Source organism: Bos grunniens, chromosome X, assembly GCF_055505025.1.
Source record: "Bos grunniens cultivar Pamir isolate PY7600 chromosome X, Bosgru_T2T1.0, whole genome shotgun sequence".
Lineage (NCBI taxonomy): Eukaryota > Metazoa > Chordata > Mammalia > Artiodactyla > Bovidae > Bos > Bos grunniens.
The window spans coordinates 34,667,907-34,683,081 of record NC_141194.1 but is presented as its reverse complement, the minus strand read 5'-3'; positions in this window follow the sequence as shown (position 1 = coordinate 34,683,081).

The following is a 15,175-nucleotide window of genomic DNA, read 5'->3' as shown; positions in this document are numbered from 1 at the left end:
TATTGTCTCTCTTCAATGGTGAAAGAAATCTAGTGACTGCAGACCACAGAAATTGATAAGGTATTATCTAATGTAAACTTTTGCTTCTCTACCTTCCCTTTCTCCTTACTACTATTTTCTTAGTCTGGCAAACAAATAATGCTAAAATTTATATGCAACCACAAAAGGTATCGAATTGCCAAAGCAATCTCAAGCAAAAAGAATAAAGCTGGAGGCATAATCCTCTCAGACTTCAGACAATACTACAAAGCTACAGTAATCAAAAGAGCATGGTACTGCTACAAAAGTAGACACTGGAGCAGAATAGAAAGCCTAGAAATAAACCCATACACCTATAGTCAATTAGTCTACAACAACAGAGGCAAGAATATACAATGGAGAAAAGGCAGTCTCTTCAGCAAGTGGTGCTGGGAAAGTTGGACAGTCTCATATAAACCAATGAAGTTAGAACATTCCCTCACACTATATACAGTAATAAACTCAAAATGGTTTAAAATCTGATTCTAGGACATGATGTCATAAAATTCCTAGAAGAGCACACAGGCCAAATGTTCTCTGACATAAATCATAGCAACGTTTTCTTAGGTCAGTTTCCCCAGGAAATAGAAATAAAACCAAAAATAAACAAACGGGACCTAGTTAAACTTATAAGCTATTGTACAGCAAAGGAAATCATCAACAAAATGAAAAGACAACGTAAACACTGGAAGAAAATATTTGCAAATGATGCAACCAACAAGGGGTTAATTTCCAAAATATATTAACAGCTCATACAACTCAATATCAAAAAAACAAAATAACCCAATCAAAACATGGCAGAAGACCTACGAAGACATTTCTCTAAACAAGATATACAGTTGGCCATCAAGCACATGAAAAGATGCTCAACATTGCTAAGTATTACAGAAATACAAATCAAAACCACAATGAGGTATCATCTCACACTAGTTAGAATAACCATCACCAGCACCTCTACAAACAATACATGCTGGAGAGGTTGCAGAGAAAAGGAAATCCCCGCACACTGCTGGAAGAAATGTAAATTGGTACAGCCAGTGTGGAAAACGGTATGGAAGTTTCTTAAAAAACTAAAAATAGAGATACCATATGATGCAGCAATCCTACTCCTGGGTACGTACCCAGAAAATAAAACAAAACCTCTAATTTGAAAAGATACACATATCCCCAATGTTCATAGCAGCATTGTTTATGATAGCTAAGACATGAAAACAACCCAAGTGCCTATCAACAGATAATTGGTTTAGAAAGAGTATACATACATACACACACATGAACAATAGAATATTATTCAGCCATAAATATGAAATATTATTTGCAGTAATATGACTAGACTTATATTACATGAAGGAAGTCAGAGAAAGACAAATACTTTATGAAAGCGATTATATGTATAATCTAAAAAAATAATACAAATGAATCTCTATGCAAAACAGAAACTGACTCACAGACATAGAAAAAATCTTGTTACCAAAGGAGAAGGGAGGGAAGAAAAATTGGAAATATGGGATTAACAGATACAAACTACAAAAAATAGATAAGCATCAAGAATTTACTGTATAGCACAGGGAACTATATTTAATATCTTGTAATAACATATGAGAGAAAAAAATCTGAAAAAAAAATTATACATTGTGACCATTTACAGTTAAATGAAAATGTGGTATAATAAACTTTTCTCATATATAGCATTTACTTAAGAATCTCAGATATAGGGGTTTATTATAAACTGTTTTATTAATATGTCCTCCTTTTTTCAGAAACTCTTTCAAATTCAAAGCACTCTTCAAAATACTTTCCTAATATGCGAGAAATTAAACATAGCCTATTGGAATTAGTAGCAGTGAAAAATTCTTCAACAATTTTGAAACTTTAAAACTACTTGGAAGTTTAGTAAGGCACCACCACAGTGCAGTGTGGCCCCAAACAGATGAGCACAATGACATCTGATACTCATGAAATGTACCTGACTAAAACGTATTTGACAAGTTAGTCTTGCTAGTAGAATGATTGGTGTATTCGTCAGGATCCTTTAGAGAAACAAAATAGGATATATATAGATATAGAATACAGAAAGAAATTTATTATGAGGGACTGGATCATGCATTTATGAAGGTTGTGAAGTTCCACAATTTGTTATCTGGAAAATACAGACTCAGAAAACCTGGTGATGTAATTCCTGTCCAAACATGAAGACCTGAGAACCAGAGGAGCCAATGGCGTATGCCCCAGTTCCAGGAATGCCAGAGAACAATGAACACCAATTTCTGAGGGCAGGAAAGATGGGCATTTCAGCTCAAGCAGAGAGCAAAATCACCCTTCCTCTAAATTTTAATTCCATTAAGGCCTTCAGCGGATTGGATGATGCCCACATACAAAGGCAAAAGCCATCTCCTTCACTCAGGTTACCAATTCAAATGCTAATCTCTTCTAGAAACACAGACACAACTATCTGGGCATCTTGTAGTCCATTCAAGTTGACATGTAAAATTAACCAGCACAAGCAGAATGCATTTAGAAAATGATACCACAAAACCATTGCCATGGGATTGAAAAAGTACACAGAAAAGAAATAAATATAAAAGCATTTCACAGGTATCACAAGTAGCTGATCTACTTATTTTTCTGGATTTTGTGGTGCTTGCAGTATTTATCAGCTTTCAAAATTTATAACTGTTGTGGTTTCTTTTCCCATTTTCAATACAGTCCGTTTAATACCTAATCTTTTAGTTTCAATTCTATATTCTCTTCTCCTAAAATGGCTGTGCAAATCATACAAGTTGCAAGCCCCCAAAACCTGACTGCACCTGATCACTAGTGTGAGAACAGTTTTACTTACCTTTATTACAATGTCTACTGCATACTTAAGCTCATGAACAGAACTGCCAATCTTCCAGATACACACTTTGCTTTTCATCTCATAGCCATTTCATTGCCACTGCTGGGACAAGGATGTGCTAGGCTGAAAGCAAAGAGAGACGGTGTAGTCAAGTCTGTGATTTAAGTAAGTGACTTGTGAGCAATGTAAATATACCATAGTAAATGTTGTAAAAATGCTGATATTGATTTCACTTTTTTTCAGTCCATTTTGTAATATGTTTACAGTAGCACTGAATGACAGTTTTCACATTTTAAGCTGTACATAGTTTTTTTTTATAACCAACAAGGAGAATCTATCATGCTTGCATCACTACAGTGACAAACATTCATGCATTGGAGAAGGAAATGGCAACCCACTCCAGTGTTCTTGCCTGGAGGTAGAATATAGGGGGTAGAATATTAGCTTTGAATCAGGAATATTTTGTTCAAAATTGGGTTCTACCTCATTTTGCTCTGAGAAAGTTGTTTAGTTCCTGAGCTTTTTACTCTCTATAAAATGTGAATTAAAAATAGCTATCTGGAAGAATGGTTCAGAATGTTAAAATATATTTTATAAACAATTTCAATTCTTTGTTCCCCACTGTCTTCAATTTAAGTCTGAATTTTGCAATAAGGAGTTCATGATCTGATCCACAGTCAGCTCCCGTTCTTGTTTTTGCTGACTGTATAGAGCTTCTCCATCTTTGGCTACAAAGAATATAATCAGTCTGATTTCGGTATTGACCATCTGGTGATGTCCATGTGTAGAGTCTTCTCGTGTTGTTGGAAGAGGGTGTTTGCTACGACTAGTGTGTTCTCTTGGCAAAACTCTATTAGCCTTTGCCCTGCTTCACTTTGTACTCCAAGGCCAAATTTGCCTCCTACTCCAGGTATCTCTTGACTTCCTACTTTTGCATTCCAGTCCCCTATAATGAAAAGGACATCTTTTATGGGTGCTAGTTCTAGAAGGTCTTGTAGGTCTTCATAGAACCATTCAGCTTCTTCTTCATTACTGGTTGGGGAATAGACTTGGATTACTGTGATACTGAATGGTTTGCCTTGGAAACAAATAGAGATCATTCTGTCATTTTTGAGATTGTACCCAGGTACTGCATTTCAAATTTGTTTGTTGATGGTGACTGCAGCCATGAAATTAAAAGATGCTTGCTCGAGGGAAAACAAGATGGTGGAGGAATAGGTGAATGTGGAATACATCTCTCCCCACAGATACATCAGGATTACAGCTTCAGACACAGAAGTGCATGCAGAACACCAGCTGAGAGTGGACAGGAGTACCTGACCAGCAGAAAAGAATACACAGACCCACACTTAAGTGACTACTGGTGCTGCTGCTGCTAAGTCGCTTCAGTCGTGTCCGACTCTGTGCGACCCCATAGACGGCAGCCCACCAGGCTCCCCCATCCCTGGGATTCTCTAGGCAAGAACACTGGAGTGGGTTGCCATTTCCTTCTCCAACGCATGAAAGTGAAAAGTGAAAGTGAATTCGTTCAGTCATGTCTGACTCTTAGCAACCCCATGGACTGCAGCCTACCAGGCTCCTCCATCCATGGGATTCTCCAGGCAAGAGTACTGGAGTGGGGTGCCATTGCCTTCTCCAAGACAAACACTAACAGACATAAAAGGAGAAATTGACAGTAACACAATAATAGTAGGAGACATTAACACCCCACTCACACCAGTGGACAGATTATCAAAACAGAAAATTAATAAGGAAACACAAGTCTTAACTGATACATTAGATGAGATGGATCTCATTGATATTTTCAGGACATTCCATCCAAATGCAGAGGAATACACCTTCTTCTCAAGGGCACATGGAACATTCTCCAGGATAGACCACATCTTGGGTCACAAATCAAACCTCAGTAAATTTAAGAAAATTCAAATTGTATCAAGAATCTTCTCTGACCACAACACTATGAGACTAGGTATCAATTATAAGAAAAAAACTGTAAGAAACACAAACACATGAAGATTGAACAACACATTTCTAAATAACCATGTTACTGAAGGAATCAAAAGGGAAATCAAAAAATTTCTAGAAACAAATGACAATGAAAACACAACTCAAAACCGATGGGATGCAGCAAGAGCAGTTCTAAGAGGGAAGTTTACAGCAATACAACCCTACCTCAAGAAACAAGAAAAATATCAAATAGACAACCTAACCTTACACCTAAAACAACTGGAAGAAGAACAAAACCCCCCCAAAATTAGAAGGAAAGAAATCATAAAGATCTGAGCAGAAATAAATGAAAAAGAAATGAAAGAAACAATAGTAATGGTTAATAAAACTAAAATCTGGTTCTTTATTTTTATTAATATAAAAATAAAAATAAAAAATTGCAAAAAAGCTGGTTCTTTAAGAAGATAAACAAAATTGGCAAACCTTTAGCCAGACTTATCAAGAAAAAAACAGAGAAGAATCAAATCAAAAAAATTAGAAATAAAAAAGGAGAGGTTACAACAGACAATGCAGAAATACAAAGGATTATAAGAGAGTATTAAGAACAACTCTATGGCAATAAATTGATAACCTGGAAGAAATGGACAGATTCTTAGAAAAGTTTAATCTTCCAAGACTGAAACAGGAAGAAATAGAAATTATGAACAACCCAATTATAAGCACTGAAGTTGAAGCTGTGATCAAAAATCTCCCAAAAAACAAAAGCTCAGGACCAGATGGCATCACAGGAGAATTCTATCAAACATTTAGAGAAGAGTTAATACCTATGCTTCTAAATAATCTTTCATAAAACTTTCAGAGGAAGGAATACTTCCAAACTCATTCTACGAGGCCACCATTACCCTGATAACAAAACCAGACAAAGATAACACACAAAAAGAAAACTATAGGCCAATATCACTGATGAACACAGATGTAAAAATTCTCAACAAAATTTTAGCAAACGAAATTCAGCGACACATCAAAAACCTCATACACCATGATCAAGTTGGGTTTATTCCAACTTGAATGCAAAGATTCTTCAATATATGCAAATCCATCAATGTGATACACCATAGTAACAAATTGAAAGATAAAAACCATATGATAATCTCAATAGATACAGAAAAAGCCTTCAACAAAATTCAGCACCCATTTATGTTTAACACTCTTCAAAAATGGGCATAGAAGGAACCTACCTCAACATAGTAAAGGCCATAAATGATAAGCCTACAGCAAACTTTATTCTCAATGGTGAGAAACTGAAAGCATACCCCCTAAGATCAGGAACAAGACAAGGATATCCACTTTCACCACTACTTTCAACATAGTTCTGGAAGTCCTAGCTAAAGAAATCAGAGAAGAAAAATAAAGGAATCCAGATCAGAAAAGAAGAAGTAAAGCTCTCACTGTTTGCAGATGACATGATACGGTCCATCGAAAACCCTAAAGATACTATCAGAAAATTACTAGAGCTAATCAGTGAATTTAGCAAAGTTGCAAGATACAAAATCAATGCACAAAAATCACTTGCATTCCTATATACTAACAATGAAAAATCAGAAAGTAAAATTAAGGAATCAATCCCATTAACCATTTTAACAAAAAGAATTAAATATCTAGGAATAAACTTACCTAAGGAGACAAAAGAACTGTACACAGAAAATTATAAGACACTGATGAAAGAAATCAAAGATGACTTAAACAGATGGAGAGATAGTCCATGTTCCTGGGTAGGAAGAATCAATATTTTGAAAATGACTATACTACCAAATGCAATCTACAGATTCAATGTGATCCCTATCAAATTACCAGTGACATTTTTCACAGAACTAGAACAAAAAATTTCACAATTCATATGGAAACACAAAAGACCCCAAATAGCCAAAGCAATCTTGAGAAAGAAGAATGGAGCTGGAGGAATCAGCCTTCCTGACTTCAGATTATACTACAAAGCTACAGTCATCAGGACAGTATGGTACTGGCACAAAAACAGAAATCTAGACCAATGGAACAAGATAGAAAGGCCATAAATAAACCCATGCACGTATGGGTACCTTATTTTTGACAAAGGAGGCAAGAATATACAATGGGGCTGGGAAAACTGGACAGCTACATGTAAAAGAATGAAATTAGAATACTTCCTAACACCATACACAAAGATAAACTCAAAATGGATTACAGACCTAAATGTAAGACCAGAAACTATAAAAGTCTTAGAGGAAAACATAGCAGAACACTCGATGACATAAATCAAAGCAAGATCCTCTATGACCCACCTCCTAGAGTAATGGAAATAAAAACAAAAGTAAACAAGTGGGACCTGATTAAACTTAAAAGCTTTTGCACAGCAAAGGAAATTATAAGCAAGGTGAAAAGACAACTCTTGGAATGGGAGAAAATAATAGCAAATGAAACAACTGACAAAGGATTAATTTTCAAAATATACAAGCAGCTCATACAACTCAATACCAGGACAACAAATAACCCAATCAAAAAGTGGGGAAAAGACCTAAACATACATTTCTCCAAAGAAGACATACAGAAGGCTAACAAACACGTGAAAAGACGCTCAACATTGCCCATTATTAGAGAAATGCAAATCAAAACCATAATGAGATATCACCTCACATCAGTTGGAATGGTCATCATCAAAAAGTCTACAAATAATAAATACTGGAGAGGGTGTGGAGAAAAGGGAACACTCTTGCACTGTTGGTGGGAATGTAAATTGATACAGCCACTATGGAAGACAGTATGGAGTTTCCTTAGAAAACTAGGAATAAAACCACCATATGACCCAGCAATCTCAGTCCTAGGCATATACCCTGAGGAAACCAGGGTTGAAAAAAACACATGTATCCCATTGTTCATTGCAGCACTATTTACAATAGCTAGAACATGGAAGCAACCTAGATGTCATTGACAGATAAATGGATAAAGAAATTGTTGTACGTATACACAATGGAATATTACTCAGCCATAAAAAGGAACAAATTTGAGTCAGTTCTGATGAGGTGGATGAACCTAGAACCTATTATACAGGGTGAAGTGAGTCAGAAAGAGAAAGATAAATACCATATTCTAATTCACATATACAGAATCTTGAAAAATGGTTCTGGAGAATTCACAGGGCAGCAATGGAGAAAAAGACATAGAGAATAGACTTATGGACATGAGGAGAGGTGAGGAGAGGGTGAGATGTATGGAAAGAGTAACATGGAAACTTACATTACCATATGTAAAACAGATAGCCAATGGGAATTTCCTGTATGGCTCAGGAAACTCAAACAGGGTCTCTGTATCAACCTAGAGGGGTGGGATAGCGAGGGATATGGGAGGGAGGCTCAAAAGAGAGGGGATAAATGTATACCCATGGCTGATTCATGTTGATGTTTGACAGGAAACAACAAAATTCTGTAAAGCACTTATCCTTCAATTAAAAAATAAATATTTTTTAAAAAGATGTTTGCCCTTGGAAGAAAAGCTATGACCAACCTAGACAGCATATTAAAAATCAGAGACATTATTTTGCCAACAAAGGTCCATCTAGTCAAAGCTATGGTATTTCCAGTAGTCATGTGTTGGACTATAAAGAAAGCTGAGTACCAAAGAATTGATGTTTTGAACTGTGGTGGTGGAGAAGACTCTTGAGAGTCCCTTGGACTGCAAGGAGATCAAACCAGTCCATCCTAAAGGAGATCAGTCCTGAACATTCATTCGAAGGACTGATGTTGAAGCTGAAACTGCAATACTTTGGTCACCTCATGTGAAGAACTTACTCATTGGAGAAGACCCTGATGCTGGGAGAGACTGAAGGCAGGAGGAGAAGGGGACAACAGAGGATGAGGTGGTTGGATGGCATCACCAACTCAATGGACATGAGTTTGAGCAAGCTCTGGGAGTTGGTGGTGGACAGGGAGGCCTAGTGTGCTGCAGTCCATGGGGTTGCAAAGAGTTGGAAGTGACTGAGCAACTGAACTGAACTGAATACTTGGTTCTGACCCCTGATAGGCACTGATGTAATACATTCTGGTTGTTATTATTATCAAAAATTCTTTCCATCATGGAAGATAATTATTGAGTCATATTATCACTCTATATCTGCCGAGCAGGGATGTCCCTACTATATAGGCGGAAGCAAAGGTTTACTTACTACAGGTTACCACATAATTCTTTTACCTCTGTCCTGGAAAATAGTTTTATGTTAAGTTACCAGTGAAGAAGATATTTTGACAAGATCATCTAACTAGAATAACTTCTACAATGATAAGCAATTAAAGTTGCTCTGCTGTTTTGATGCCTAGCTTCTATTTTTAGCATAGAAGTGACTTGTGAGTAATGTAAATATAACTTTTATAACTGCTGTGATCTCTTTTCCCATTTTCAATATAGTCCTTTTAATATCTAATCTTTTAGTTTCAGTTTTATATTCTCTTCTCTTAAAAAGGCTGTGCAAATCATACAAGTTTCAAGCCCCAGAAAACCCAACTGTACCTGATCACAATTCTGGTATTATAAAAATTTATGGTATGTAGTACTGTCTTATTCTTGGCAGGCCAGTGGTTAGTGCTCTTCACAATGGCTAAACATCAATTCACATGACTAAGACTCAACGAATTAGCTGTAGCTGAGTAACACAATATACACTGTACCTATAACAATATAGCCACCATGTAAATTTGTTTATACAATATCTGCAGGTCAATCAAAACTTATACCATTGGCTCAAGTTTCATTCCTTCTTATAAAAGATTTTATCTTAGGCCCAGGTAGCCATATGTGGGGTAAATGATTATGTGGCTACAGCTGACTGAAATCAAGAGTAGACAGCTGACATCCTGAATACCTTTCTGGGGCATTTGGAGTAAGACTATTTTAGGCTGTGTCTGCAGATATCAGACCTGCCATAATGAATCAAGACTAGACGACAGTATAGATGTTTAAAGCTCTATGCAGTTCAAAGTAATGGGATAGCAAATCCTAAGTATTTTCAGGAGCCTGGGGTAGGCTTGCAGAATAAAAACAAAGGTATGGTACACTGTGAATGAGAGAAAAGGAGGATGATAAGGAAGTGAGAACTAGAAAAAGAGCCAGAGAATGAAAGAGTAAGTGTGAGAGTGCATGCCTGATGATTTGTTAATTTCTTAACGCTCAGCTACACATCCAAATACTGGTCCTTGTAAGAAATAAATTTCCTATTTATTTTAACTACCTTGAATTAGTGTTTCTTATAACCATGTGATTTCTAATTAGAATTCTAACAATTATATATTTCACATCTGTACAGGATCTGAATCCAGCTAAGCAAGGTATCTTCAGAAATATATTTTAAAAATTGCTACTGTAATATGGAAGCTTTAGTTCATCTATCTATAGTAGTTTCCTAGTGTTTCTGTAACAAATCATCACAAATTTTGTTACTTAAAACAACAGAAATTTATTATCTTACAATTCAGGAGGTCAGAAGTCAGAACACGTATCATGGCCCTAAGATTAAAGTGTCAGCAAGGCCACATTCCCTCTGGAGAATCCATCCTTTGCCTCCTCCAGTTTCAAGAGACTGTCCGCATTCATTGGTATGGGCAATATCATTTCAGTCTCCACTTTTACTTTCATCATCACATCTCTTTCTCTACTTCTGACTCTTTTGCTTCTTTAGTATAAGAAAACCTTGTGATCACACTGGGCCCAATCAGATAAATTCAGGATAATCTTCCCATCTCAGAATCTTTTATTTAGAAATACCTGAAAACTCCCTTTGCCATGTAAAGGAACATATTCAGAGGTTTGGGGGATTAAGTCAAAAGCATTTTGGGGGGAATAGTATTCCATGTGTCATGCCATACATAATATATTATTTTAATAGTTTTATAATCCATTTTTACACTCATGTTTATATGCTTAAAAGTATTAAAGTTTTCAGAGTTTATGGCAAGGTAAGAGTCATAAATCTCAACTTTATACTGTTTATAAACTTTACATAACTGTTGGAAGGTATACAAAAAGATAGGTGCTCTACCTTTAAGTATACATTAATAATGAAATATTTGGTTAATTTTTCAAATGAAAAACTATTGACTAGATGCAACTAACATTGTGATCTTAATGATTACTTACATATCTTGAAGATACTTGTAAAATATGACGTTTGATATTCTTAAAAAATTAATATTTGATTTCCAGGTAAGTGTTTATAATTTTGATTCCAAAGTATTTCACTTCTCTGTGATATGTTGAAATACACAACATGAATATTGAAATTAGACCAAGAAGACATGGTCATCTGTAATTCACCTCAATTTACTTAGTCACCATCCAGGCCTCTTTTGATTTTTATGAATACACTAATTTAGTATCCCCGCTTTTTATGTAGATGTCCACTGATAATTTCAACTAATGACTGCATTTTATTTAGTGATTTTCCAAATTTTATTTCTATCCACACTTATATCACGAGTTTTATAACTTCAGAATATATGTTTGAATATCATGCCTTTTTAACAGTATACTGTGCTATGAAAACGTTGAAAGAAGAAAAATATTCTCCATCTTCCTGCTAAAGATCCCAGACAAAGACAAATGCATGTGTGCATGCTCAGTTTTGTGATCCCTTGGACTGTGGCTCACCAAGCCCCTCTGTTCATGGAATTCTCCAGGCAAGAATACTGGAGTGGGTCACCATTTCCTCCTCCAGGGGATCTTCCTGACCCAGGGATTGAACCTGGGTCTCCTGTGTCTCCTGCACTGGCAGGCAGATTCTTTACCACTGAACCACCTGGGAAGCAAAGATCCCAGAGGTATTTGTTTAAAGAAATGAAGTTGTTGGCTGGGAAATTTTACACAATATATAAGAGAAGCTCTAATATTCCATTTATTTTGAATGGGATATTTTGTAAAAAAGAACATAAAATCAAGGAGTATTTAGGATATATATATATATTTCCCCCCACCTTTGGTTTAAGAGTCCCATAGGTATTTTTCACAAAATAAAACCAGAATCATAGAAGATCATAGATGAGTGAAAAATTTATTAAATCTTACTGGAAATTAAAATAGACTGCATTTGATAGGGTTCTCCAGAGGAACAGAATAAACAGAATGTGTGTGTGTGTGTGTGTGTAATTTTTTTTAAAGAAATTGTCTAACTTGACCATGGAAGCAGAGAAGTCCAGACCCAGGAGAGCTGAAAGTATAAATTCCAATCTGAGTTCAAAACTGAATCCCAAGGCAAGAGAAGATTGATGTTACAGATTGAAAATACTCAGGCAGAGGGAGAGAATTTTTTCTTAGCCTTTTATTCTATTCAGGCCTTAAACTGACTGCATGAGGCTCACCCATATTGGGGAGGGCAATCTTGCTTTGCTCAGCCTACTGATTTAAATGTTGATCCCATGGAGAAACGCCCTCACAGACACATAGAGAAATGTTTAATCTACTATGTGAGCACCCTGTGGCCCTGTTGACAGCTAAAATTCACCACCACATAGACTTTTAAAATATTCTGAAGACTGCAGAAAATTGAGTTGTTTGCACTTAAAATTGATTGATACTGCCTTCTAATACTTCACAGTCTAATATGGATCAAAACTGGGGAAGAAAAAGTAGAAATCCAAATATCTTTCTATAGCAAGATATGATAAATATCATGAAAACAGAGGAAAGTTAGGTAAATGCATAATGCAGAATCCCAGTTTAAATAATGATGGCCAGAGCAAGGCAGATGCTAGTGGACTTGAATTTGTTAAATCCAGCGTCCCACATGTGAGGGAAGAATCTGTCTTGGGAAATCAGAGGCATTAAAGGATCATAGAGAACTGATGAGAGAAGCCTGGCCTTGCTCTGAAAAAACAGAGTGGATAAGCACTTTGTTGCGGTACAACCCAACAAACAAAAAGGCATTGATGAACCAGAGTGAATCATTATTCCCTATGTAATACCTCAAATTTAATTCTACTGACAAGGACACAGTAATACACACTGTAGCAGATACTGTTACTGCCTGGACCATTTCTCCTCTGGCCACCTTGTACCTTACCTACAGTGGACTGTGCCTTTCACACTCCCAGGATGCCTCTCTGCTTGTCTGCCTTAAGGCTTCCTCCTGCCTGCTGATAAGTCCAATCAGAGTTTTAGTGCTTTCAAGGAAAAACATCAACCAAAGGGGGATGGGAGTCTCTAATGAAATGCTCCAGCCTCCTGTCCATTGGGGAAAGCCAATTCCACAGGGAATTTTATATAATTCCTCATAAGGTCACAGGGAGACTGAGCATAGTTGTTCATAGGAAAAACAAGCACCTTACTGGGTTTCCAGTCTGACATTCCCTGTTCTCTCCTGTACCCTTTCATGGATAATCTGTCAAATAAATACCCTATTCCCTCAAACTGATTCATGCTCTGTTGTTAGGAAGACCTAAGCCAAGACACACACTCAATTTAATGTGTATAACTCTACTGTAAACAAAAGTGTGTTATGCTCCTAATTGCTCTCTGAAGGTGCTTCCCTGGTGGGGCTAAAGTCTACCTGCAACGTGGGAGACCTGGGTTCACTCCCTGGCTTAGGAAGATCCCCTGGAGAAGGGCATGGCAACCCACTCCAGTATTCTTGCCTGGAGAATCCCCACGGACAAGAAGAGATTGCCAGGCTACAGTCCATGGGGTTGTAAAGAGTCGGACATGACCAAGCGACTAAGTACAGAACACAGTGCCCTCTGAAAGACGTGGGATGTGGTGGGGATTGAGAGACAAGTTTTAGAGTTGTTGTCAACTCCATTTTACTGACAAAGAAAAGACTTTAGATAATCTGAGTAATTCTCCCAAAGTCACACAGTTAATAATTGGCAAAGTCTTCTTTGATGTGCTAAACAGAAACTTGGCAACACAAAAAAAGAATGAATCATTTCCCAAATGAGTTCTGCGTGCTTTAATTTTATGTATAATTTCAATTTAATGTGTCAGATCTTGCTAGCTTAAAACATTTCAGTTAAACCTCATTAATTTGGACTCCATTAATGTATGCTTTGTGATAACTTGTAAATGTAGGAGTGAAATTTATTTTCTCTGTAAAAATGTTATCTAATCTGAGATACAAATTTTTAATAATGCCAAATCATTTCCTCAATCCCCATCTTGCCATCATCATTTAATGTTCTATGATATCCAAAAACAAAGAACATTAGGTACACTGAATTTTGGGATATTTTATTGCTCTCATAATGCTCTCCAGGACCATGAGATCAACCTCTGTCCCATTTCAAGTTATATTCAGAGAAGGAAACCTTTGTATATTTTTTCCAGTTTTTAGTTTTTATTTAATGTGTACTTATACAGCACTAACTATATGCTGAACACTATTCTAAATGTTCCTATGAATAATAAATCATTTAATTTTTACAATAACCCTTTGAGGTAATACTGTTATCCTCAATTTAATGCTTCCCAGGTGGCACAGTGGTGAATCTGCCTGTCAATGCTGGTGATACAGGAAACGTGGGTTCGATATCTGGGTCAGGAAGATCCCCTGGAGGAGGAAATGGCAACCCACTCTAGTATTCTTGACTGGAGAATCCCATGGACAGAGGAGGCTGGTGAACTACAGTCTACGGGGTAGCAAAGAACTGGACAAGACTGAGCATACACACATACACAAACTGGGTACAGGGATAATAGGCGATTTGATCAGTGTCACACAGCTAGTAAATGGCTAAGTCTGGATTCAAACACAAGAAACTTGGCTCTGAAGTCAGAAGTCAGTGTTCTTATCTACTAACAGTGCCTTGAAAAATCTTAAAATCCTATCTTAGTCACTACAACAACCTACATTCCATAGCTGGCAGTCCTTTGTAAAGAAAGACTGAAGAGGAGGGTTTTAAATTACACATTTCCAGGATGTTCATTAGTCCTAATTTCACACAAATGATTCAGTTATTAAGGTCCCAGTTGCTTCTAGACACCTTCATGTGCCTTTAAAGACCTTTCCAGTCCACCTCACAGCCCTTTGTTGAGGAAACACTATGACCAAGAAAGGCTTTTACAACAACAAAGAAAATGGATACTACAAGGTTTTGAGTGTTCCTCATCTGAAACATGAATGACAAAGAAGGGAAAGCCAGCAGATTCCACAGTCATTTGCCCATGCAAATCATGTGTAAATATCAGGCTGATTCATAGATTAGTCAAATTCTCCACCAGTATAAGAATTTGGTACACCCAGCCAGAGAGAGAGGAATTTTGTAATTATTTCTAGAGCTGAGCTAGGTTAACTGTCATATTGTAATAGGAGTTATTTTCCAGACTAACTCCCCTTGCCCCAAAATGCCTTTGTGGATTTTA